Source organism: Oncorhynchus keta, chromosome 35 (assembly GCF_023373465.1).
Source record: "Oncorhynchus keta strain PuntledgeMale-10-30-2019 chromosome 35, Oket_V2, whole genome shotgun sequence".
NCBI classification, from domain to species: Eukaryota; Metazoa; Chordata; class Actinopteri; order Salmoniformes; family Salmonidae; genus Oncorhynchus; species Oncorhynchus keta.
In genome coordinates this window covers 65,799,202-65,825,587 of record NC_068455.1, presented here as the reverse complement: position 1 = coordinate 65,825,587, position 26,386 = coordinate 65,799,202, and the positions used below count along the sequence as shown (strand labels likewise).

The 26,386-nt window shown below is 45.9% G+C and overlaps 1 protein-coding gene across 3 annotated transcripts in view; it reads right to left on the bottom strand.

Annotated features, from left to right (window-relative positions):
* The window catches only part of LOC118368854 (lysine-specific demethylase 6B-like), a 253,417-nt gene that overhangs the window by 17,944 nt on the left and 209,087 nt on the right, over nucleotides 1–26,386 (bottom strand). For 2 of the 3 annotated variants that reach the window (XM_052497276.1, XM_052497277.1), the window contains 2 exons: nucleotides 22,839–22,955; nucleotides 1,029–1,113 (listed from right to left, as the gene is read on the bottom strand). The gene's annotated coding sequence lies outside the window, so the exon portion shown is untranslated. Of the gene's footprint in view, nucleotides 1–1,028; nucleotides 1,114–11,462; nucleotides 12,081–22,838; nucleotides 22,956–26,386 lie in introns of those variants that run through there. The other variant, XM_035753295.2, reaches the window with a different exon arrangement.

Below are 26,386 nucleotides of genomic sequence, written 5' to 3'. Positions count from 1 at the left end.
GATCGGGTTCAAGTCCGGGCTCTGGCTGGGCCACTCAAGGACATTCAGAGACTTGTCCCGAAGCCACTCCTGCGTTGTCTTGGCTGTATGCTTAGGGTCGTTGTCCTGTTGTAAGGTGAACCTTGCTCTGGAGCAGGTTTTCATCAACGATCTCTCTATACTTTTCTCCATTCATCTTTCCCTCAATCTCACAGTCCCTGCCGCTGAAAAACATCCCCACAGCATGATGCCACCAACTTGTTTCACCGTAGGGATGGTAACAGGTTTCCTCCAGACGTGACACTTGGCATTCAGGCCAAAGAGTTCAATCTTGGTTTCATCAGACCATAGAATCTTGTTTCTCATGGCCAGAGTCCTTTAGGTACCTTTTGGCAAACTCCAAGCAGGCTGTCATGTGCCTTTTACTGAGGTGTGGCTTCCGTCTTTCACCTCTACCATAAAGGCCTGACTGGTGGAGTGCTGAACAGATGGTTGTCCTTTTGGAAGGTTCTCCCATCTCCACCGAGGAACTCTGGAGCTCTGTCAGAATGACCATCGGGTTCTTGGTCAACTCCCTGACCAAAACCCTTCTCCCCAGATTACTTTGTTTGGCCGGGCGGGCAGCTCAAGGAAGAGTTTTGGGGGTTCCAAACTTCTTCCATTTAAGAATGATGGAGGCCACGGTGTTCTTGGGGACCATCAATGCTGCAGAAATGATTTGGTACCTTTACTCAGATCTGTGCCTCAACACAGTCTCGCAGTTCTATGGACAATTCTTTTGACAGGTGGACTCCAATCAAGTTGTAGAAACATCTCAAGGATCATCAATGTAAACAGGATGCACCTGAGCCCAATTTCGAGTCTCATAAAAGGGTCTGAATACTTATGTAAATAAGGTATTTTTTAAAACTTTTAATACATTTGCAAAAGGAAAACATTTAATTGAATCCATTTTAGAATAAGTCTAACGTCACAAAATGTGGAAAAAGTCAAAGGGTCGGAATACTTTCCGAATGCACTGTATACACAAGCAACACACACACAGTTACCTTTCAGAATAGCACCTAATTCAAGATCCGCTGTCTCGTCAAGTCTCAGCTTCTACAGCCAATCATCTCTGGGATCTCTTCAGCCCTGGACCAATCAGAAGAAAGAGTCAGATTGAATATCAAGATCGCAACAACATCTGTTCACACACAATCCCAATTAGCCAATAGCTGTATGTATCAGACAATAGGGCTGTTCCATGTCATTTCAGAAAGCCATCTCAGATTCTTCTGAAATCCTTTGTTGTTAGAAACAGATGAGATAAGCGTTCCGGAAACTTACTTTTGTTGAAATACAATTTGATCTGAGAAATGAAGCTAATTGATTTGAACCAAATTGGCCATTGTAATGTATACGTTTAAATTAATATTCAATAATTATAGTACCTAATATGCGATATGGATCAAACTTTTTTCTAACACTAAGCATGTTTCCATCCACCGTTTTTATGCATATTAGGTATTACCATGGTACATATTAATATCATACCGTATAAAAATAAATCACAACAGCTGTGATGAAAACACAGCTGTTGCGTTTCAGTACAATTGTATAAATATCCGACAGATTACGTGTGCGCTCGACGCCGTGGGATCTTTTTGTCGGTAAAAATATTAAGCGAGAAATGGTGGCAGAAACGCCTTTTTATGTGCAAATGTTGATATATAATCATATAACCACTACGACTGACGACTCGGGGAACCACGCAGTTTATTAGGCTACAGATTAAATCACTTCTGATGAACTTCACAGGGTGGTGAAAGTGCACGGTGATCTTGATGCTCCTTTCCAATAAATATAGTTTCCTATTCTGGTCTGAAATGGATGTTAGGTACTATATTTATTGATTATTATATGAATAAATTAAAATAGCCAACTTGGGTGCAATCAATTAGCATAATTTCTCAGAAATCTAATGATAAAAATAAAGAAATCATGTTTCCGGAATGCTTATCGTATCGGTTTCTACATACAGAAACTATTTCAGAACAATCTGAGATGGTGGGTGTTGAAATCCTCTTTCTGGTGCTTTATGGAGGTGGAATGACCCAATAGCTGTACTCATATTATTACATCAGACAGCGTCGGTAGACTTCTCCAGAACGACAACGGATCTGAGAAACCAGACCTGTCCAACACTGGCATTTATCAGTCAGAGTCAGGAGACAGACAGGGACTTTAGATATTAGTACGACTGTCTAACCTCCTCTCTCTGGCTCGCTCTCTCCCACGGTTACTAAGAACATGGAGACATCACCCCTCCGCTCTTCTCCCCTGCTTCGACTCCCTAGTCGACACGGGGGGGTGTGTGGAAACCCAGGGAGGGCAGGAGGGGAAAGGGTGAATCAGCAGGGGACCGACAACACAAAGCGAGAGGGGGCTCACAGACACACACAATGGTGAGAATAACTGTGTTAGAGGCACAAGGGCTGTTGCTACATAAACAACAGTAGCCTCTCACAGGAAGAGGTCGGCACGTTAAGTCAACTATCACACGTGAAACTGTAGCGCAGCAACAAGAGGGAGGGAGGGAAAGGGGGCGAAGAGGAGAGGGTAGAGGCACAGAGAGACCGATGAGGGGAAGAGAGAAAAACGAAACTAACAAACGTGCAGCATGGGGAACTGAACACTGGGGATGGGTGAGAAACAAACTTCGGATAATATTAGGAAGCTAAGACGAGCTTTCTCAGGTTATATAGAGACAGACAACTGATTATATCTGTCAGTACGCTGTGTCTGTGTGTGACGATACTCTGCACCCGGGGTCAGCACCACGCCCAGTGGTCGGTGGAAAGGGCTTACCCCAAACTTAACACTTCACCCCCTTCCCCCTCCCACTGGGACGCCACTTACGGTCAGGTGACCGGGGGTGTTGCTAGTGACAGCGTGACGTCTCAGGGAATTTCTCAGGTACCGTCATCGGTGGTTAGTGAACCGGTGTTATGGTGAAACATGTAGATAGGCACGGGGGTTTATGGTTAACACAGGAATCGCCAGACCACCTTACCATGATAAAATTACAGTGGGGCTTATTGTCACTTTTAGATGCTGCGTTCTCTTGTGGTGTTGCCGATTTCCCCAATTGGGTAAAAGGGGAATTCCTACGAACTACAATGAAGTTACCACACAGGCCGCAGAATCTCACCAGCAGAATTAACATTGCAACTAAGAATGTTGTGCAACATAACGAATGTTCGAATGTGTGAATTCCCACGGTAGCCCCTGTATGTCACCTGGGTAACAGTGAAACTCTCATGACGACAGACGTTAAAGACCGGTTCCAGTCAACACCTCCGTCACCACGGTTACGGCATCACATACCTGGCTATCACTCTGATAGAGAGAGGCTAGGGCCATGCCATCATCATGCTAACCGTTCCTAACCATAACTACCAAAACATTACTCAAGACTCACATCTCTAATATACACAGAGTAAACAAAACATTATGAACATCTGCTCTTTCTCTCAGACTTCACCTGGATTCACCTGGTCAGTCTATGATCACTCATTGATGTCACTTGTTAAATCCACTTCAAATCAGTGTAGATTTTTTTATTTTATTTTACCTTTATTTAACTAGGCAAGTCAGTTAAGAACAAATTCATATTTTCAATGATGGCCGTGGGTTAACTGCCTGTTCAGGGGCAGAACGACAGCTCGGGGGTTTGAACTTGCAACCTTCCGGTTACTAGTCCAACTCTCTAACCACTAGGCTACCCTGTCGCCCCGATGAATGGGAGGAGACAGGTTAAAGAAGGATTTTTAAGCGTGGGGACATGGCTTGTGTATGTGTGCCATTCAGAGGGTGAATGGGCAAGACAAAAGATATCAGTGCCTTCGAACGGGGTATAGTAGTAGGTGCCAGGCGCACCGGTTTATGTCAAGAACTGCAACGCTGCTGGGTTTTTCACTCTCAACAGTTTCCTGTGTGTATCAAGAATGGTCCACCACCCAAAGGACATCCAGCCAACTTGACAACTGTGGGAAACATTGGAGTCAACACATTGTTGACTGATGAATTGAGGCTGTTCTGGAGGGTAAAAGGAAGGAGGAGGAGGGTGAAAGACAATATACTCTTAATGTTTGGTACATTCGGTGTACTCAGCTTTGAATAGTAGTGTACTACTATGGCTGACCCTGTAAAACAACACATTTCACTGCACATATTCAGTGTATATGGAAATAAAACTAAAAATAGAAGTATACTATGATAACCCACTACAAAGCTAAATAAAAAAAATTCGGTCAGCCACCAAATCACCCCCCTCTGACTCCAGTAATGAGACAAACAGAGAACTCCCCTGCCAGCCTCATAGTGGTTTGGTCCAGAGCCAGACAAGCGACATAGAAGGGCTCAGTTAAACATAGATAACAGACTACGAACACACACAGAGACAGCGAGTGAGAGAGACAGAGAGAGCGCAGGAGAGAGATAAAGGATGACGTAAAGATGACGACCTACAGACACTAGTTCCGGACAGGCCGAGAGATAAGTGATCGATTTGATAAGAAAGCGAGAGAGAGAGAAAGAAGGTTCCGGCGTGTCTGGTGAGTTCGAGAGATGAGGGAGGAGAAAGGCCTGTGGGTTTCTCTCCACACTGGTCCATTACATACCTGGCCCCAAAAAGGGATTGAGTTTAAGGAAACACACACACACACACCGCCGGGAACACACAGCCTGCCTGCGTCCGTCCCGTTGCCAGGCTCCCACAGCGTGTGTTTGTGTGTGTGTGTGTGTGTGTGATGCAGGCTAGTTCGTCACCAACGCAGCCAAACATTTCCCACACACACTACCGCCTACACAAACCGGGAGAGCACCGATATGGTCAAACACACACAGAGAACATCCTACAGCAGCTATTTATGGTTAGTAGAGAACAGAGGCAACTCTTCCTCCACACTAACTATAGTACTGCTGCTCTGTCTCTTTAGGTCTAGCTGTTTGGCCTTCTAAAACGGACAACCTCTCACCTTTTTACTGTCACATCCCAAGAATAAGGGTAGACAACGCAGGCTGAGAGAACCGGAGCGAGAGAGAGAGAGAGAGGGCTGAAATATGTTCCTATCCCCCATTCTGTTGGAGAACGTGGATTTAGTGAAGCTGAACATGTGTGGTTTCTGAAAAGTCGGTCCAAGTCGCAGAGTACACTCAAGAGGAAAGCCATGCACAACACCCCGCTCTCCCTCTCTGGATCCTCTAACATTACTTTTACTGACAGACGTGGTGAAATGGTCTGATATTTACATTCTCGTACATGGACAAGGCTGAAAGTCTAGTGTGGTATTTTGGCAGCCTGCTGGTTTACGCAGGTAGAGGAGATGGAAACAGCAAGAGCTGTTTTATCTAACTGCCATCGCACCTGTGCCTGTAACAACTGTCAGTGTGTGTGTGTGTGTGTGTGTGTGTGTGTGGATGCCTTGAGGAGGGCAGAGGGCATCAGTAGTAGTTTCCTGCAGAACAGAAGCGGTGTGTGCGCGTCTGAGTGAGAGTAAACCTGAGTCAATACAAAACCATTAACAGGGTTTCACCTCTAAAGCCCTTGAAGCCATGTCAGACAGGCATGACGTCATCCTGTCATCCACGTGTTTTAACCAAAGACACAGGCTCTAAAGCAGATGTTAAAACAAACGGAACCGAGGCATTGGAACGTTAACGGACGATAAACAGGGCTCAAGGCAGTTTTTCTTCTTCTTGATCGTCCACTAATAAAGTTTGAGGGGGCTGACTGACGCGTGTGGGGGTAGGGGAAGGTGATTTCCAGTCAGTCACTCAAGCAGATGTCCTCAACATCTCTTTCGCAAAACAAGACTTCACAAGGAGGGGTGACGTTCTTCTTTTCGCGTTTTCCAGAAACAGCATGACTCCAAGCGGGAGATCGTCAGTAAGACCAAGAGCCCATGCCTTCGTCTGAGCACTCACTCACACACAGATGTGCGTGCCAGTGTGTGTCAGCATGTGAAGCAGTGACTCACTATACGAATGTCTGTGAGAGACCGAAAACTGTATATGTGACTATATAGAAATATGTTGTGACATTTGTGCCGCCGAAATCTGAACGACCATAAGCGTGTGTTTACGTTCACTATCGGCAATAACACTTGATCAAACTCACTCACTTTCCCGTTCCTTCACTTCAAAACAAAAACAACCTGCCTGCCTTTTCCCCGAACACGGCGGCTCACATCACAGGGAAACGGCGTCACACACACACACACGACACCCTGCTTTCTCTGTATGAGGGTACCAGAAAGGGACAGAACAGCCCAAAGTCCCCCCTCCCCCAGCCAGTTTCTTCAGTACTACCCATGGCCTCACTTCCCAGAATCTAGAGCAAGACAGACACAAACAAACAAGTCAGCACCCTGATTAGTTCCCCCAAAAACACACACAGACCACAACAGAGCTGAGACTCTGTTTCCTAGACAACGGTTGCCGTGGTATCGGTGGCGTCGCGGCAGACGGTTATTAAGGTGGAGAGAGAGATACAGAAAGAGAGAAAGTACTTTCTCAAGAGATTGACTTTCGCCACTATTCTCTATTCCCCAGTACAGGTTGAACATTCTCTATTCCCCAGTAGAGCTTGAACATTCTCTATTCCCTAGTAGAGCTTGAACATTCTCTATTCCCTAGTAGAGCTTGAACATTCTCTATTCCCTAGTACAGCTTGAACATTTTCTATTCCCTAGTAGAGCTTGAACATTCTCTATTCCCTAGTACAGCTTGAACATTCTCTATTCCCTAGTACAGCTTGAACATTTTCTATTCCCTAGTAGAGCTCGAACATTCTCTATTCCCTAGTACAGCTTGAACATTCTCTATTCCCTAGTACAGCTTGAACATTCTCTATTCCCTAGTACAGCCTTAACATTCTCTATTCCCTAGTACAGCTTGAACATTCTCTATTCCCTAGTACAGCTTGAACATTCTCTATTCCCTAGTACAGCTTGAACATTCTCTATTCCCTAGTACAGCTTGAACATTTTCTATTCCCTAGTAGAGCTTGAACATTCTCTATTCCCTAGTACAGCTTGAACATTCTCTATTCCCTAGTACAGCTTGAACATTTTCTATTCCCTAGTAGAGCTCGAACATTCTCTATTCCCTAGTACAGCTTGAACATTCTCTATTCCCTAGTACAGCTTGAACATTCTCTATTCCCTAGTACAGCCTTAACATTCTCTATTCCCTAGTACAGCTTGAACATTTTCAGCCTCCAGTATTTATGCTGCAGTAGTTTGTGTCGGGGGGTTAGGGTCAGTTTGTTATATCTGGAGTACTTCTCCTGTCCTATTCGGTGTCCTGTGTGAATCTAAGTGTGCGTTCTCTAATTCTCCCCTTCTCTCTTTCTTTCTCTCTCTCAGAGGACCTGAGCCCTAGGACCATGCCCCAGGACTACCTGACATGATGACTCCTTGCTGTCCCCAGTCCACCTGGCCATGCTGCTGCTCCAGTTTCAACTGTTCTGCCTTATTGTTATTCGACCATGCTGGTCATTTATGAACATTTGAACATCTTGGCCATGTTCTGTTATAATCTCCACCCGGCATAGCCAGAAGAGGACTGGCCACCCCACATAGCCTGGTTCCTCTCTAGGTTTCTTCCTAGGTTTTGGCCCTTCTAGGGAGTTTTTCCTAGCCACCGTGCTTCTACACCTGCATAGCTTGCTGTTTGGGGTTTTAGGCTGGGTTTCTGTACAGCACTTTGAGATATCAGCTGATGTACGAAGGGCTATATAAATACATTTGATTTGATTTAGTACAGGTTGAACATTCTCTATTCACTAGTACAGGTTGAACATTCTCCATTCCAAGAACATTAACATTAAGGTCAACCTGTAGTACTGGCAGGTTATTTAAAGGGACCACGTGCAATTAAAAACATACATTTCAGACAGTGAAATATGATGCGTGCACCCGAGTTAGCTAAGAGCAGCTACTTTTCATCATCAGCCCCTCATTTTCAATCTGACCCTCAACACACTCCCATCTGAGAGTGTGTGCACCAATCGGGACAAAGCAGAGCAGAGAACATTATTGACGGTAGGCAACAAACCTCTTGGACTAAACCACCCCACACACACACAGGCAGAGATAGGAGTGGGAGTCTGTTGAGAATCAGGTTGTCCTTTATGTTCCTTCCAAGAGCTGGAGGTCTGTGATCATGTCTCCACTGAACAACAACATCAAGGCCAACCTGACCCTCGACACACTTCGACCCCTATCTGAGCGCGTGTGTGTGCCTGCCTATCGGGACCGAGCAGAGAACATGACTGTCGGTAGTCAACAAACCTCTTGAACTGAAAGTTCCCCATCGGAGTCAAAGCCAGATGAGGTAGAGCTACCGTCCATTCCGGTGTTCATATTATAGTTGGAAGGTAATAATTACACAGTTCTAGTTCTCTGAACAGACATAAAGCAGTGATAATGATGCATTTCTGTTGTTACGGCAGACTGAACTGTGTGTCCATATAGCCCAAAGAACACTGGACTGTTCGTTTACCGATTGTCCTCACCTCTCGCTCGCTCTTTGTGTTTCTAATACTCACATCGCTTTCCTCTCCCTTTCAAACACTAATTCTTGGCCTGTCTCTCTCAGGGGTTGGAGTGAAGTCGTCACTGGGGTGACAAGAGGAAAAAACAGCACATTCCTTCCCTGTGTGTGTTGTGGTGTGTTAGTCATACACACACACACACACACACGTTTATACATCTCCCTTTCACCTCTGCATCATCGGTGGCACTTTGCCAGGGATAACGAAGCTAAAGAATAGTCACAGATCCCACGAGGGAGCTTTCATGACACACACCGAGACGGTTCTGGAACTTCATAACAGGAACACATATGGCTCTAGAACAGTAGAGCGCAAAGACAGAAACACAGAACTACCTGGCCGACAGAGTCAACACACACGGTGTGGTACACCAGCCAGTCGGTCTCCATAGTCACAGCTAGAGGCCTCAACACTGCTAGGTGGAATTCCACACAGAGCTGCCTGAGCTTTACCCCAGTAATTCCTAGCACCTCCTCCTCCTCTCACCCACCCTGCTTCTTTGCTCTCCTATCAATACACTTGCTCTTATTCTAAATGGACCTCTAGGCCCTACGCTCTCTAATCCACTCCTGTATATTTGAAAGGATTGGATAGGTGGAAGTAATCAGCCGAAAAGGTTGCCTGATAATATGTTGGACTGTTATCAAAATGGCCTGCTAGATGTTTGCGATAGGACAGAAGTTCATGTTATTGTTTGCAGCATGACAAATGCTGTGCTCCTCTTCCTTGTTGAAGAAATTACACCTTTTGTTTCAGGTAGAGTAAAACAGGGCTTTTAGTGTGACATCATCGAGTTAGTTCCCCTTGTCTCTGACCCAAGTAACCCCCCCCCCCCCCCCACACACACACAATATGAAAGTTTGTTTTTTCACGGGCGCAATACAATGAATATAATGTCAGAGGGCCTGAGACAACATGAGATGTTCACACGATACACCGACACACTGACCCCATTTCATCACAACCTCCCTCAACGACCGAGGAAGTGTTAGGTGACTAAGAAATGTAAACTAGCCTACTGACCCACATTACTCATGCCACAAACACCTCCTACACAACCGCCACTCATCCCCTACACACACAAGCCACACCTGTTTCTACAACCAATCTCACACCCACACCACCTGTCAATTATGTAAGATACACCATCCCCAAAACACCATGGGCCAAACATCTTTATCCAACACCTATACACACACACTTACACGTATTCCCCTTTCATCAGTGTTGACTCAAGTTGAGCCTTAATATGTAACTTTTCGGGAAACCCGACCAAATTCATATATAATTTTTGCAACCTGTAAATAGCGGATCGATTTCTGCATGGTGCATCTTTAAAAAATATTCAGACAAATATTTGGTGTGTGTACAACTTTAACGGTACATGTTCGTCATTGATGTAGTAGAATGGGCGGCGATTGTTCATTCACTCGCATTTAGATCACGGGATGGGACACATGGGGGCGGGTGATTCAAGCCAGAGCAAGAAGCAGTCACTTGGATACTATTCAGCCAAGAAGCTGGAGCTGTATGATAGAAGAAAAAAAGGAGAATATATTTTCGTAAGCAGCTTTCAACCTGTCCTAACTTTACAGCTCGGGACTTCAAAGAGTCCCAAACAAGAAACACGCCACTCGTTTCCATGTCTATCGCCTTGATTGATCGGAAGTGAGGTTCAAAGGGTTTCATCGACCCCATGCCAGCACACGCCGGTCCTTGGAACAAGGCTCGGTTTATAACGGTCCATAAAATGCATAGCACCGAGTCGAGTTCTTGCACGAAGGACTATTTTTGTATCCGGTCAAATGATCATGAATACCGTCAGTAGTAACAGGCTAACTTTCCAACCGTGTTTCAATTGCTTGTTATGTGCTATTTCTCTTCCCTGACGGCTTTTCCAGACAGAAAGGGGTATTTTGAGACACAGTGAGTGACACACCAAAACCAGACCAAAAACACCACCCTCCCCCCGTGGACGATGCAAATGACTTCCTTTCAATTCTACTCTTTGTGTGCCAGAGGAAGGTCTGACTTGGGGCAATACATTCGCTTTATAAGGCAGCTTGCATACCTCCCTCTGCCCATCCCCACTCAACACTTCCCCAGTCAGCCCTCCCACAAACAAAGGCCCGGAGGAGGGGGGAGATCTTTACACAAGCAATTTCTTTCTCCCCCCTATTCTCCCTCCATATATTCCTCGTATCTGTCCCACAAACACACGTGGGATGCTGCTATGTTTCTGAAGTGCCTCCCTCTTTCTACTGTCAAAATAAATTCACCAAAACAATCGCACAAGCATCAAGAGAATAGACTATGGCCTTGTTGTAATTTACGCATTCAACCCAGTATGTAGACTGTGTCTTTACAAATGAACTAAAATGGGAATTATAATAGGCGACGTATTCCCCATGTAATATAGTTGATACAAACGACAAGAGATAACAAGGCAGCGTGAGCAAACAAGTCTTCCGGTTTCATCTATTAACTATTAAATGTTGTACACTAACGTTACCAGGCTGAATACCAGCTCCTCGACCCCGTCGCTAAATGTCACTTTCTGAACGCGCTCTCTTGTAATCGACATGAACAAACAAGCCGAAGAGAAAACGACGAAAATCCCAAAGTAGACATTTCCACATTACAAAATGTTTTACTGATTTTTAAACTCGTCCTACAAGATCTCAAGTAAAACGGCCAATGGCAACATGTCTCTCTGTGTACATTAGACAAACGGCGGCGCAAGATAAAAAGTTACATTTGACATTCGAATAGCATTGCAACAGAATATAACCAGCTCGTAATAAAAGACGTTCACACTAACACACAAGCTATAAAGATATTCACAACGTAACACTGTAGTAATAAATATATATTCACGTACTGCTGTCTGGAGTAGTAGAAATTCTTGAGAATATTTCCAAAACAAACGAGCTTTTTTTCACTAGTAAAAATATTTCAGTGTGTAACACTGTAGTCCATATTTGCGGAGTTTCCTGAATCCAGGCAGTAGTCGGAGCTGTATCTGCAAGTTTCTCTCTCTGTGCAGCTGAATTCCAGCGACTCAGACAAATGTAACATAGTTCACTTAGTCTCACTCGCTTCCTTTCGAAGCTCTTGTAAACTTGTATCACTTGACGCCCAACTAATGTCACTCTGTCTGGCTTTGAAATCCTAGCTTCAGTCGACAAGCGAGATACTCTTTTTTATTATTCCGTTTGTTTTCTCCCTGCCTTCTATCTTTTTTACAGTCCTCGTCTTCTTCTTCTTCTTCTTCTCTCTCTCTCTCTCTCTGTGTCGACATAAGGCAATTAGGTTGCGCTGAATCGAACTGTGTTTTAAAGGGACAAGTCTCTTGGCTCGGTGCTCAACCTATGATGCTATCGCTACAGATTCACACACCAACCCACTGGCTGCGTCTTCCACACACATACACGACACGCCCCTCGAGCGCACTGCTCTGTCCGTTCGCTCGCCGACGTCACCACACCGTCCCCGGAATTCCCTGACAGAGCAAACTGGCATCGAATACCGAGAGACTCACTCTAGCCGTGACTACCGGGGCGTGTTCCTCTGCCTCTCTGTGTGTGTGTTTTTTTTTAAGGTGGGCTCGCTTCGTGACTGACCTACCGGTTGATCACCCGGACAGCTTTTCCGTCTGACTGCCTATTTTTGGACAATGTACTATCCTGACATCACAGCTATTAAAGCATTTATCCTGCTGTAGTCTAAAATGATCCCGTGTTGATCTAAGGGCAGTAATACCATCTATAATTGATATCCTGTCCGATAACATAATATAATAGAAAAGACTGTATTTGTGTTACAAATACAGGATAATATGAACATATCTTATACCCTGTTATAAACCATTTATAACACCAATAATATCAATGGTTAATTATAATAACTGATAATATTAATTAATATTGATAAGTCAATGTACTGTCCCTGCCTTAACATTTTTCCACAATACACTATATATACAAAACTATGTGGACACACCTTCAAATTTGTGGATTCGGCTATTTCTGCCACACCGGTTGCTGACAGGTGTATAAAATCAAGCACACAGCCATGCAATCCCCATAGAAAAACATTGGCAGTAGAATGGCCTTAATGGAGAGGTCACTGACTTTCAATGTGGCACCGTCATAGGATGCCACCTTTCCAACAAGTCAGTTGGTCAAATTTCTGCCCTGCTAGAGCTGCCCAGGTCAACTGTAAGTTCTGTTGTGGAAACGTCTAGGAGCAACAACGGTTCAGCCACAAAGTGGTAGAACACAAAAGCTCACAGAACACTACCTGCCCCAATGCATAGTGCCAACTGTAAAGTTTTGTTGAGGAGGAATAATGATATGGGGCTGTTTTCATGGTTCGGGCTTGGCCCCTTATTTCCATTGAAGGACAAATATTAACATTACAGCATACAATGACATTCTAGACGATTCTGTCCTTCCAACTTTGTGGCAACAGTTTGGGGAAGGGCCTTTCCTGTTTCCACATGACAATGCGCCTTTGCACAAAGCGAGGTCCATACAGAAATGGTTTGTTGAGAACGGTGTGAAAGAATTTGACTGGCCTGCACAGAGCCCTGACCTCAACCCCATGGAACACCTTTGGGATGAATTGGAACACAGACTGCGAGCCAGTCCTAATCACCCAACATCAGTGCCTGACCTCACTAATGCTCTTGCAGCTGAATGGAAGCAAATCCCCACAGCAATGTTCCAACATTTAGTGGAAAGCCATCCCAGAATAATGGAGGCTGTTATGGAAGCAAAGTGGGGACCAACTCCATATTATTGCCCATGATTTTAAAAACGAGATGTTTGACAAGCAGGTGTCCACATACTATTGGTCATGTTGTGTACATGTGGAACATGGGATATAATGCGGTTGATCAACCCCTAACTCTGTCCTGTACCAGGTTTCTGGCTCTCTGGGGACAGAAATGGCTGGGCACTTCAATCCCCCCAGGACTCACCAACATGGGTACTATAATAATGCCAAACACATGGTCTGTTATTAAAGGCAGCATGTGTCACACACACACACACACACACACACACACACACACACACACACACACACACACACACACACACACACACACACACACACACACACACACACACACACACACACACACACACACACACACACACACACACACACACACACACACAACAGTATATTTAGATCCACCACCTCAGCAGGATCGGAGTGTGTCATTGATGATTCTCCCACAGAAACAAAATCAGGGACACACAGACAACATGAGTTTGAACTGCCTGTTCCTGTTACCGATAGTAAATTACATCGTGACCTCACAAGGAGATATTCTCTGGCACAATGAACATACAAGGTGTCTTTCCTCTCCCCCAGACAAGACAGGACAAGACACACACACACACACACACACACACACACACACACACACACACACACACACACACACACACACACACACACACACACACACACACACACACACACACACACACACACACACACACACACATACGCACAAGTACGCACATAGAGAGAACACACACAGAACCACACTAGAGAAAGACTCAAGACATAGCAGTACATGGTATTGACATGTAATTGAGAATGAGAATGAATGTTCATTCAATGTTCCGTATTGCGTGACTGTCTGAAAGCGGACAGTAGAATGGAGTCTTTAAGTCAATGTGAGAGTGCTCTATGTCAATGTGAGAGTGCTCTATGTCAATGTGAGAGTGCTCTGTCAATGTGAGAGTGCTCTATGTCAATGTGAGAGTGCTCTATGTCAATGGTCCTTCTGTGGCTCAGTTGGTAGAGCATGGCGCTTGTAACGCCAGGGTAGTGGGTTCGATTCCCGGGACCACCCATACGTAGAATGTATGCACACATGACTGTAAGTCGCTTTGGATAAAAGCGTCAGCTAAATGGCATATATTATTATTATTATTAATGTGAGAGTGCTCTATGTCAATGTGAGAGTGCTCTATGTCAATGTGAGAGTGCTCTGTCAATGTGAGAGTGCTCTATGTCATTGTGAGAGTGCTCTATGTCAATGTGATAGTGCTCTATGTCAATGTGAGAGTGCTCTATGTCAATGTGAACATGTTCTAGATCAATGTGAGAGTGCTCTATGTCAATGTGAACATGTTCTAGATCATGTGTGAGAGTGCTCTATGTTAATGTGAGAGTTCTCTATGTCAATGTGAACATGTTCTAGATCAGTGTCAGAGTGCACTATGTCAATGTGAACATGTTCTAGATCAATGTGAGAGTGCTCTATGTCAATGTGAGAGTGCTCTATGTCAATGTGAGAGTGCACTATGTCAATGTGAACATGTTCTAGATCAATGTGAGAGTGCTCTATGTCAATGTGAGAGTGCTCTATGTCAATGTGAGAGTGCTCTATGTCAATGTGAACATGTTCTAGATCAATGTCAGAGTGCACTATGTCAATGTGAACATGTTCTAGATCAATGTCAGAGTGCACTATGTCAATGTGAACATGTTCTAGATCAATGTGAGAGTGCTCTATGTCAATGTGAGAGTGCTCTATGTCAATGTGAGAGTGCTCTGTCAATGTGAACATGTTCTAGATCAATGTCAGAGTGCTCTATGTCAATGTGAACATGTTCTAGATCAGTGTCAGAGTGCACTATGTCAATGTGAACATGTTCTAGATCAATGTGAGAGTGCTCTATGTCAATGTGAGAGTGCTCTATGTCAATGTGAGAGTGCTCTATGTCAATGTGAGAGTGCTCTATGTCAATGTGAGAGTGCTCTATGTCAATGTGAGAGTGCTCTATGTCAATGTGAGAGTGCTCTATGTCAATGTGAGAGTGCTCTATGTCAATGTGTGCGTGTTCTATGTCAATGTGAGAGTGCTCTATGTCAATGTGAGAGTGTGTGTTTGATTATAAATCTTGTAATGACGAGTCAAAAACAAAGTGATGGAGTGTATTCAGAGGAATGCATTATAGAGAGATATATATTGCTTAGTGTATTCACTCTTTATTATCTGCTATCCCATGCATGTGTGTTTGAGTGGGTATGAACTACATAGCTTTCAGTCATCAATGTACTTTATACTCAGGGGGCTGTGTGTGTGTGTGTGTATCGTGGGGGGGTTACGGGCTGAAGCAGTGTGTGTGGTACACTTGAGTCCCACCCCGGCCACATCAATCAACAGCCTCTTCTTGTTCCCCCCAGCAAATGTAAAATAGACCCAGTAAGCAAAACCAATGCATATTTTCCAGACATTAAAGTTAGGTTCTGAATGAAAGGTGAAAATACATATTTTCCGGACGTTTAAAATACGTATTTCCGGATGTTGAAATGTTTATTTTCGGGACGTTGAAATTAGGTACATTTCCGGTTCTGAATGAAAGTTGAAAAGACGTTGTGTTTGGACCAAATCAAGGCTGGTCTTGACAAAATCTGAACCAAACATAGATGTTTATGATTTTTCGCATATGCCACTGGTTGATAGAAATTCTCATTGTTTAGGGAAAGAATTATGCGAGGTGTTATGTGTTGTTGGAGGTGCCTTTTGGTCAGTTTAGCTCAGAAAACGCCTCCCTCCTCAACCTGAATAGTACAATATTGTGTACAGTATGTGTGTGTGTGATGCTGTGTGGTGAGGGGGGATGTGAAGTAGTGTATATATCTTTCTGTTGAGTAGTAGAATCCCCCTTCCTCTCTAAACGGGGGCACAGTCCTTAAGGATGTGTGTTTGTGATTGTGTGACTGTGTGTGTGTGTGGAGGGTAATTACAGTGACTGGGCCTACTGTAATGAGAGGAGAGGGACTGAGAGAGAGAGAGAAGCGCTGCGGGGAGAGTGGAGAGAGTTCAGTTCTCATACTGCAGATATATATAGCATCCCTCTCATGGGTACAAGTCAAAAAGATTCCTGTCATTCCTACTTCACACAAACACATCTACTGTATACAGTACAGGCTCAAGTGACGCCCACACACACACACACTGGAAAAATACATTGAAGAGTGACTACCCCTAAAAACCAACCAATCCCTTGGATAACAGTGTATGTGGCATCAAACATGTATTCTAGTGTCAAAACTGACTACAAAGTGAAAATAGGATCATTTTGGTGATAAAGTCAGTCTTGTCTAAAACAGAGTTTGGGACCTCAACGCGTCACAACGAGTAAATGAAGGTCGGGTTTGGATTACAACTATGTCAACAAATCATGCCCCCTTTTGCCAAGCTCCACGTGCAAATCCCCCCTCCGCTCACTTTGCTTCCCTTCATTGAATGTGGGCTCCGTTGTTTCATCACCCCAAACAAACGCGCTCAAAGAATCGCGGCCTTTTGAGACTGAAAAGCCCGATAAGGTTTGAGCATGCAATGCATGATTCCAGCTGGATGCACAGCCAACAACTATGGTTTGCATGCCCTGCCGAAGGACCCTATCATGTGGAATAGGTGGTTGGACTTCGTTGGTCCCCAGTGGTGGTGAGTATACTGGTAGCTTGACCCCTTGATATTTATCTGGTTATGTATATTTTGTTAATCATTATCACTATCATCGCTAGCATAGCATAGTCACTTTTATAATGTATAAATACTGCTTTACTCATCTCATATTTATATACTGTATTCTATTCTACTGTATTTTAGTCAATGCCATTCCAACATTGCTCGTCCTAAAATATATATATTTCTTAACTGCATTATTTTACTTTAGTGTGTGTATTGTTGAGAATTGTTAGATACTACTGCACTGTTGGAGCTAGGAACACAAGCATTACGCTCCACCCGCATTAACATCTGACAAATACCAAATATGTGTATGTGACCAACATGGTTTTATTTTGATTTGATGTTTGCTAGCTAGCTACAAACTAGCTAGCTAATTACCTAACTTGTTGGCTAGCTAGCTAATGTTTAGCCTACCTCAATACAAATCGGATTTGGCTTGGAAACACAAACACACATTGAGCATGTTTGGGATGCTCTGGATCAACGTGTACGAGGCAAATGGGGGTTACACCAGGTACTGACTGGTTTTCTGATCCATGCTCCTACCTTTTTTTAAGGTATCTATGACCAACAGATGTGTATATGTATTCACAGTCATGTGAAATCCATGGATTAGGGCCTAATGGATTTATTTAAATGGACTGATTTCCTAATATGAACTGTAATTCAGTAAAATCTTTGAAATGGTTGCGTCCTGCGTTTTATACTGTATTTTTGTTCAGTGTATATCACCCTGTCACAGGCCCTCCCAGTCAACACCACATCATAAGATTGTCTGCTGCAGTTGTTGGAGAGATGTCTAGGTTGCAGCTGAACATGCAGCAGAGAGATGACGAGCAAAGGGGGCCCTCATCAGTATCATGTAGACATGCCCTCACTGTGAGCGTTCCCATGAATGGAACAGTCAGCGACATGTTGACAAGAATCCGGCCAGCAACCTTCACCTGTCAGCTGCAAAAGCTTTCACAGACTCATCATTTCTACACATACAGAAGGCAAACCCACTTCATTACTTTGAGAACCAAATTGTGAAACACAATTTACAGTTGAAGTCGGGAGTTTACATAAACTTATGTTGGAGTCATTAAAACCCATTTTTCAACCACTCCACACATTTCTTGTTAATTAACAAACTAGAGCTTTAGCAAGTTGGTGAGGACATCTACTTTGTGCAGGACACAAGTAATTTTTCCAACAATTGTTTACAGACAGATTATTTCACTGTATCACAATTCCAGTGGGTCAGAAGTTTACATACACTAAGTTGACTGTGCATTTAAACAGCTTGGAAAATTCCAGAAAATTATGTAATGGCTTTAGAAGCTTCTGATAGGCTAATTGACATCATTTGAGTCAAGGCTATTTTCTCAAAAGTGAGGTTACAAGTTGATCAACTTTGAAGGCAGAATGACTTTCCCATTTTTCCTCAACTGCAGTGCATGATACACCATGAGTCTCTACTTTATCCTATGTAAAAAAAGCACCATATAGGTGGTGGGTCACGTTTCATGATATCTGAAGTAAAATAGAAAGGGGAACGCAGTGATCAGGTTGAGAATGCAATCAGTGCTCTGTATGTGTGTGTGTGTGTGTGTGTGTGTGTGTGTGTGTGTGTGTGTGTGTGTGTGTGTGTGTGTGTGTGTGTGTGTGTGTGTGTGTGTGTGTGTGTGTGTGTGTGTGTGTGTGTGTGTGTGTGTGTGTGTGTGTGTGTGTGTGTGTGTGTGTGTGTGTGTGTGTGTGTGTGTGTGTGTGTGTTTGTGTGACTGACCAGTATCTTTGATGAAGGGCCAGGAGGTTATCTACGACTGCCATGCCCATCAATGGGGCACTGACAGAGACCTTACCTCCAGCCTCACCTCTTGCCCACTCACCAACACTCATCCATGGGGAGACTGTCTTGTAAATAGTACCTGTCTGTGTGTCAGATATATTACCAGTCCTGACTGGTAATAGAACAGTGTGTGTGTGTGTGTTCACAGAAACATGTATGGAGCCAGCACATGGAGACTTGCAAGATGATGTGATGAAGTCCAGACTGACGCGCGGGCTTGATACTGATGTCTCTGAATGGAGAGAGACCTGACACTCTGTACTGATGTCTCTGAATGGAGAGAGACCTGACACTCTGTACTGATGTCTCTGAATGGAGAGAGACCTGACACTCTGTACTGTTGTCTCTGAATGGAGAGAGACCTGACACTCTGTACTGTTGTCTCTGAATGGAGAGAGACCTGACACTCTGTACTGTTGTCTCTGAATGGAGAGAGACCTGACACTCTGTACTGTTGTCTCTGAATGGAGAGAGACCTGACACTCTGTACTGTTGTCTCTGAATGGAGAGAGACCTGACACTCTGTACTGTTGTCTCTGAATGGAGAGAGACCTGACACTCTGTACTGATGTCTCTGAATGGAGAGATACCTGACACTCTGTACTGTTGTCTCTGAATGGAGAGAGACCTGACACTCTGTACTGTTGTCTCTGAATGGAGAGAGACCTGACACTCTGTACTGTTGTCTCTGAATGGAGAGAGACCTGACACTCTGTACTGTTGTCTCTGAATGGAGAGAGACCTGACACTCTGTACTGATGTCTCTGAATGGAGAGAGACCTGACACTCTGTACTGTTGTCTCTGAATGGAGAGAGACCTGACACTGTACTGTTGTCTCTGAATGGAGAGAGACCTGACACTCTGTACTGATGTCTCTGAATGGAGAGATACCTGACACTCTGTACTGTTGTCTCTGAATGGAGAGAGACCTGACACTCTGTACTGTTGTCTCTGAATGGAGAGAGACCTGACACTCTGTACTGTTGTCTCTGAATGGAGAGAGACCTGACACACTGTACTGTTGTCTCTGAATGGAGAGAGACCTTACACTCTGTACTGTTGTCTCTGAATGGAGAGAGACCTGACACTCTGTACTGTTGTCTCTGAATGGAGAGAGACCTGACACTCTGTACTGATGTCTCTGAGTGGAGAGATACCTGACACTCTGTACTGTTGTCTCTGAATGGAGAGAGACCTGACACTCTGTACTGTTGTCTCTGAATGGAGAGAGACCTGACACTCTGTACTGTTGTCTCTGAATGGAGAGAGACCTGACACTCTGTACTGTTGTCTCTGAATGGAGAGAGACCTGACACTCTGTACTGTTGTCTCTGAATGGAGAGAGACCTGACACTCTGTACTGTTGTCTCTGAATGGAGAGAGACCTGACACTCTGTACTGTTGTCTCTGAATGGAGAGAGACCTGACACTCTGTACTGTTGTCTCTGAATGGAGAGAGACCTGACACTCTGTACTGTTGTCTCTGAATGGAGAGAGATCTGACACTCTGTACTGTTGTCTCTGAACGGAGAGAGACCTGACACTCTGTACTGTTGTCTCTGAATGAAGAGAGACCTGACACTCTGTACTGTTGTCTCTGAATGGAGAGAGACCTGACACTCTGTACTGTTGTCTCTGAATGGAGAGAGACCTGACACTCTGTACTGTTGTCTCTGAATGGAGAGAGACCTGACACTCTGTACTGTTGTCTCTGAATGGAGAGAGACCTGACACTCTGTACTGTTGTCTCTGAATGGAGAGAGACCTGACACTCTGTACTGTTGTCTCTGAATGGAGAGAGACCTGACACTCTGTACTGTTGTCTCTGAATGGAGAGAGACCTGGCACTCTGTACTGTTGTCTCTGAATGGAGAGATACCTGACACTCTGTACTGATGTCTCTGAATGGAGAGAGACCTGACACTCTGTACTGTTGTCTCTGAATGGAGAGAGACCTGGCACTCGGAATACATTTTTTTACCAGACACAAATTTACTTGTGTTGTCTTTGTTTATTTATTGAATTGAATGGTATCATTCAAAACACGGATGGTGAAACCTTGTGTATTCTGCACCAGGATCAGGGTACGTCTGTTATATATGGGACAGCGCACAGGAAGGAATGAGCCCCCTGACATGTTTGCCAAGGTAACCCCGTTACCACCAGACAAAATGCTGATCGGCACCGTGTCTGTAACGGCTGGGATTGACAATGAAAGGTGCACATTGTTATATTGGCATAACACTGCTTCTATGGTATTAAGTAAAGTGCCGTTTATCCTACATGGACCCGTTACGAAACGCTTTGTTTCGAATATCTACATCAAATCAGCCTGTAGTTGTTGAAGTCCACCTGCGGGAGGTTTGTTTGTGGTGACTGAGTAGGGGAAAACAAGGTTCTGACAGATGCGTGTGTCTTGGTGGTGGGAAGGATACACCCAAGAAACACCAACTGTCACGGCCGTCGTTGGAAGGAGACCAAGGTGCAGAGAGGTGAGCGTACATTTTCTTTTATTTATATAAAATGTCGCCAACAACCGTGAAGCTTACAGGGGTATAGTGCCACTAACAAAGATAACTACCCACACTGAAAGGAGGGAAAAAGGGCTACCTAAGTATGATTCCCAATCAGAGACAACGATAGACAGCTGTCCCTGATTGAGAACCATACCCGACCACAACATAGAAATATAGAAACATAGAAAACAAAAAATAGAATGCCCACCCCACATCACACCCTGGCCTAACCAAATAGAGAAATAAAATGGCTCTCTAAGGTCAGGGCGTGACACCAACATCAAACCACACCCCCAAGCCAACTCACATTTGGCTTCTGTCATGGCTGCCAGGAAAAACAAGGACAAATCAGAAAGAAAGAAAGAGAGAAAGAGAGAGAGAGAGAGAGAGAGAGAGAGAGAAAGAAAGAAAGAGAGAAAGAAAGAGAGAGAGAGAGAGAAAGAAAGAAAGAGAGAGAGAGAAAGACAGAGAGAGAGAGAGAGAAAGAAAGAAAGACACAGAGAGAGAGAGAGAGAGAGAGAGAGAGAGAGAGAGAGAGAGAGAGAGAGAGAGAGAGAGAGAGAGAAAGAAAGAAAGAAAGACAGAGAGAGAGAGAGCGAGAGAGAGAGAGAGGGAGTGTGTGTGTGTGTGTAGTTACAGTAGTAGGATGTGTCATTGCTGCAGGCAGTGCCTCTCAGCCTCCACTCTGTGTGGACAGGGAGAATAACAGACACGATCATCACTCACCACTCCACACACAGTCCTGACTCAGACCATGTCGCTACAAGTCCAGTCAATCTTACTCCACACACAGTGACACATCATCATTAACCACAAGGAGAAACGATCGACTCACACCCATCATTACACAAGCCTCACTCATTATCATAAATTTCTCTCTCTCTCTCTCTCTCTCTCTCTCTCTCTCTCTCTCTCTCTCTCTCTCTCTCTCTCTCTCTCCCCCTCTCTCTCCCAGTCTCTCTCTCCTAGTCTCTCTCAGTCACTATCTCTCCTCTCTCTCTCATTATCATACATCTCTATCTCTCCCAGTCTCTCTCTCTTAGTCTCTCTCCTCTCTCTCTAATTATCATACATTTCTCTCTCTCTCTCTCTCTCTCTCTCTCTCTCTCTCTCTCTCTCTCTCTCTCTCTCTCTCTCCCAGGCTCTCTCTCTCTCTCCCTCTCCCAGGCTCTCACTCTCCCAGGCTCTCACTCTCCCAGTCTCTCACTCTCCCAGTCTCTCTCTCTCTCACTCCCAGTCTCCCTCTCCCTCTTTCACCATGTCTCTCTCTCCACATGTGTGTGTAAGAGAGAGAGAGATTGAGACCAGGAGAGAGAGAGAGTGAAGTGTGTGTGTGTGTGTGTATGTATATGTGTAACAGACACAGTGAAGTAAAAACCATCAGAGCAGTAGAGGCTTACCTGTATCACACGTCTTCAGCCTGGTCAGTGGCAGGGACGTTGTAGAGCTTCAGTTGACCAACATATTACCACACCTCTGTCTCTCTGTCTCTCTGTCTCTCTGTCTGTCTGCGCCTCCTGGAAAACAGAACATGGTCGACAACACGGTCAGTCTAGGCTTGGGGTCAAAAGGCGCTCAACATTTTAGAAAGTGGTTACAACATGGCTGGCATGTCATTCTACGGTGGAATGGTAACACAACAAACATTGCAGTCTGGGATTCACAAACGGCCAATATTTTAGTCTGTGGTCAAAACATGGTTAACTTGTCACTCTGTGGTTCATAAAGCCACAGTGTGAATCCGCCCAAACATGCAGCACTGCCTTGGCTGGTGCTGTGGCCATCTGTGTCTGTGTGTGGCATGTGCTGCCTGTTCCTGAGTGACTCAGAGTGTTACCCCAGAGTCATGTGAACAAGAACAGGTGGCACTCTGGTACACCTCTTCCCACACACATACACACCAGTTTGCATGCCCTTTCCTGACATGGGGTTGTGGTTTACACCGAGTACACTCAACCTAAATGTCATATACTCTACTCACTCCTACTCCCTACTTGAACTGTTCTCATCTCCTCCATCCCCTGTCTGTCCTCCCTCCAACTCTCCTCCTCCTGTTCTCCTCTCCACCTCTCCTCCTGTTCTCCTCCTCATGTTCTCATCTCCACCTCTCCTCCTCCTGTTCTCCTCTCGACCTCTCCTCCTGTTCTCATCCTCCTGTTCTCCTCTCCACCTCTCCCAACTCTCCTCCTCCTGTTCTCCTCTCCACCTCTCCTCCTCCTGTTCTCCCCACCTCTCCTCCTCCTGTTCTCCTCTCCACCTCTCCTCCTCCTGTTCTCCCCAACTCTCCTCCTCCTGTTCTCCTCTCCACCTCTCCTCCTCCTGTTCTCCCCAACTCTCCTCCTCCTGTTCTCCTCTCCACCTCTCCTCCTCCTGTTCTCCCCACCTCTGCTCCTCCTGTCCTCCCTCCAACTCTCCTCCTCATATTCTCCTCTCCACCTCTCCTCCTCCTGTTCTCCTCTCCACCTCTCCTCCTCCTGTTCTCCTCTCAATCTCTCCTCTCCACCTCTCCTCCTCTCCTCCTCATATTCTCCTCTCCACCTCCTGTTCTCCTCTCAATCTCTCCTCTCCACCTCTCCTCCTACTGTTCTCCTCTCCACCTCTCCTCCTCCTGTTCTCCTCTCAATCTCTCCACCTCTCCTCCTCACCTCTCCTCCTCCTGTTCTCCTCTCCACCTCTCCTCCTCCTGTTCTCCTCTCAACCTCTCCTCCTCATATTCTCCTCTCAATCTCTCCCCTCCAACTCTCCTCCTCCTGTTCTCCTCTCCACCTCTCCTCCTGTTCTCATCCTCCTGTTCTCCTCTCCACCTCTCCTCCTCCTGTTCTCATCTCCACCTCTCCTCCTCCTGTTCTCCTCTCCACCTCTCCTCCTGTTCTCCTCCTCCTGTTCTCCTCTCCTCCTCCAGTTCTCCTCTCCTCCTGTTCTCCTGTTCTCCTCCTCCTGTTCTCCTCTCCACCTCTCCTCCTCCTGTTCTCCTCTCCACCTCTCCTCCTCCTGTTCTCCCCTCCACCTCTCCTCCTCCTGTTCTCCCCACCTCTCCTCCTCCTGTTCTCCCCAACTCTCCTCCTCCTGTTCTCCTCTCCACCTCTCCTCCTGTTCTCATCCTCCTGTTCTCCTCTCCACCTCTCCTCCTCCTATTCTCCTCTCCACCCTCCTCATCTTGTTCTCCCCACCTCTCCTCCTCCTGTCCTTCCTCATGTTCTCCTCTCCACCTCTCCTCCTCCTATTCTCCTCTCCACCTCTCCTCCTCCTGTCCTCCCTCCAACTCTCCTCCTCATATTCTCCTCTCCACCTCTCCTCCTCCCGTTCTCCTCTCCACCTCTCCTCCTCCTGTTCTCCTCTCCACCTCTCCTCCTCCTCTCCACCTCTCCTCCTCCTATTCTCCTCTCCACCTCTCCTCCTCCTGTCCTCCCTCCAACTCTCCTCTCCACCTCTCCTCCTCCCGTTCTCCTCTCCACCTCTCCACCTCCTGTTCTCCTCTCCACCTCCCTCCACATCCCCCCTCCTGTTCTCCTCTCCTCTTCTCCTCTCCTCCTCCTGTTCTCCTCTCCTCCTCCTGTACTCCTCTCTCCCTCCTGTTCTCCTCTCCTCCTCCTGTTCTCCTCTCCACCTCTCCTCCTCCTGTTCTCCCCACCTCTCCTCCTCCTGTTCTACTCTCCACCTCTCCTCCCTCCACATCCCCCCTCCTGTTCTCCTCTCCTCTTCTCCTCCTGTTCTCCTCTCCTCCTCTTCTCCTCCTCCTGTACTCCTCTCCTCCCCCTGTTCTCCTCTCATCCCCCTGTTCTCCTCCTCCTGTTCACCTCTCCTCCTGTTCTCCTCTCCTCCTCCTCTTCTCCTGTCCTCCTCCTGTTCTCCTGTTCTCCTCCTGTTCTCCTGTTCTCCTCCTGTTCTCCTGTTCTCCTCTCCTCCTCTTGTTCTCCTCTCCTCCTGTTCTCCTCTCCTCCTGTTCTCCTGTTCTCCTCCTCTCCTCCACCTCTCCTCCCTCCACATCCCCCCTCCTGTTCTCCTCTCCTCTTCTCCTCTCCTCCTCCTGTTCTCCTCCTCTCCTCCTCCTGTACTCCTCTCCTCCCCCTGTTCTCCTCTCATCCCCCTGTTCTCCTCCTCTTCTCCTCTGGTTCTCCTCTCCTCCTCCTCTTCTCCTGTCCTCCTCCTGTTCTCCTGTTCTCCTCTCCTCCTGTTCTCCTCCTCCAGTTCTCCTCTCCTCCTCTTGTTCTCCTCTCCTCCTGTTCTCCTGTTCTCCTCCTCCAGTTCTCCTCTTCTCCTCCTGTTCTCCACTCCTCCTCCTCTTCTGCTCCTGTTCTCCTCTCCTCTCCCTGTTCTCCTCTCTTCCTCCTGTTCTCCTCTCTTCCTCCTGTTCTCCTCTCCTCCTCATCTCCTCCTCCTGTTCTCCTCTCCTTCAACTGTTCTCCTCTCTTCCTCCTGTTCTCCTAATATATATGCCATTTAGCAGACGCTTTTATCCAAAGCGACTTACAGTCATGTGTGCATACATTCTACGTATGGGTGGTCCCGGGAATTGAACCCACTTCCCTGGCGTTACAAGCGCCATGCTCTACCAACTGAGCTACAGAAGGACCACGACCTCCTCTCTTACTGTTCTCCTCTCCTCCTGTTCTCCTCTACTCCTCTTGTTCTCCTCTCCTCCTCCTGTTCTCCTCTCCTCCTCCTGTTCTCCTCTCCTCCTCCAGTTCTCCTCTCCTCCTTCAGTTCTCCTCTCCTCCTCTTGTTCTCCTCTCCTCCTCCTGTACTCCTCCTCTAGTCCTCCTGTTCTGCTCTCTTCCTGCTCTCCTCTCTTCCTGTTCCCCTCTCCTCCAGTTCTCCTCTCCTCCTCTTGTTCTCCTCTCCTCCTCCTGTTCTCCTCCTCCTCTTGTTCTCCTCTCCTCCTCCTGTTCTCCTCTCCTCCACTTCTCCTCTCCTCCTCTTGTTCTCCTCTCCTCCTCCTGTTCTCCTC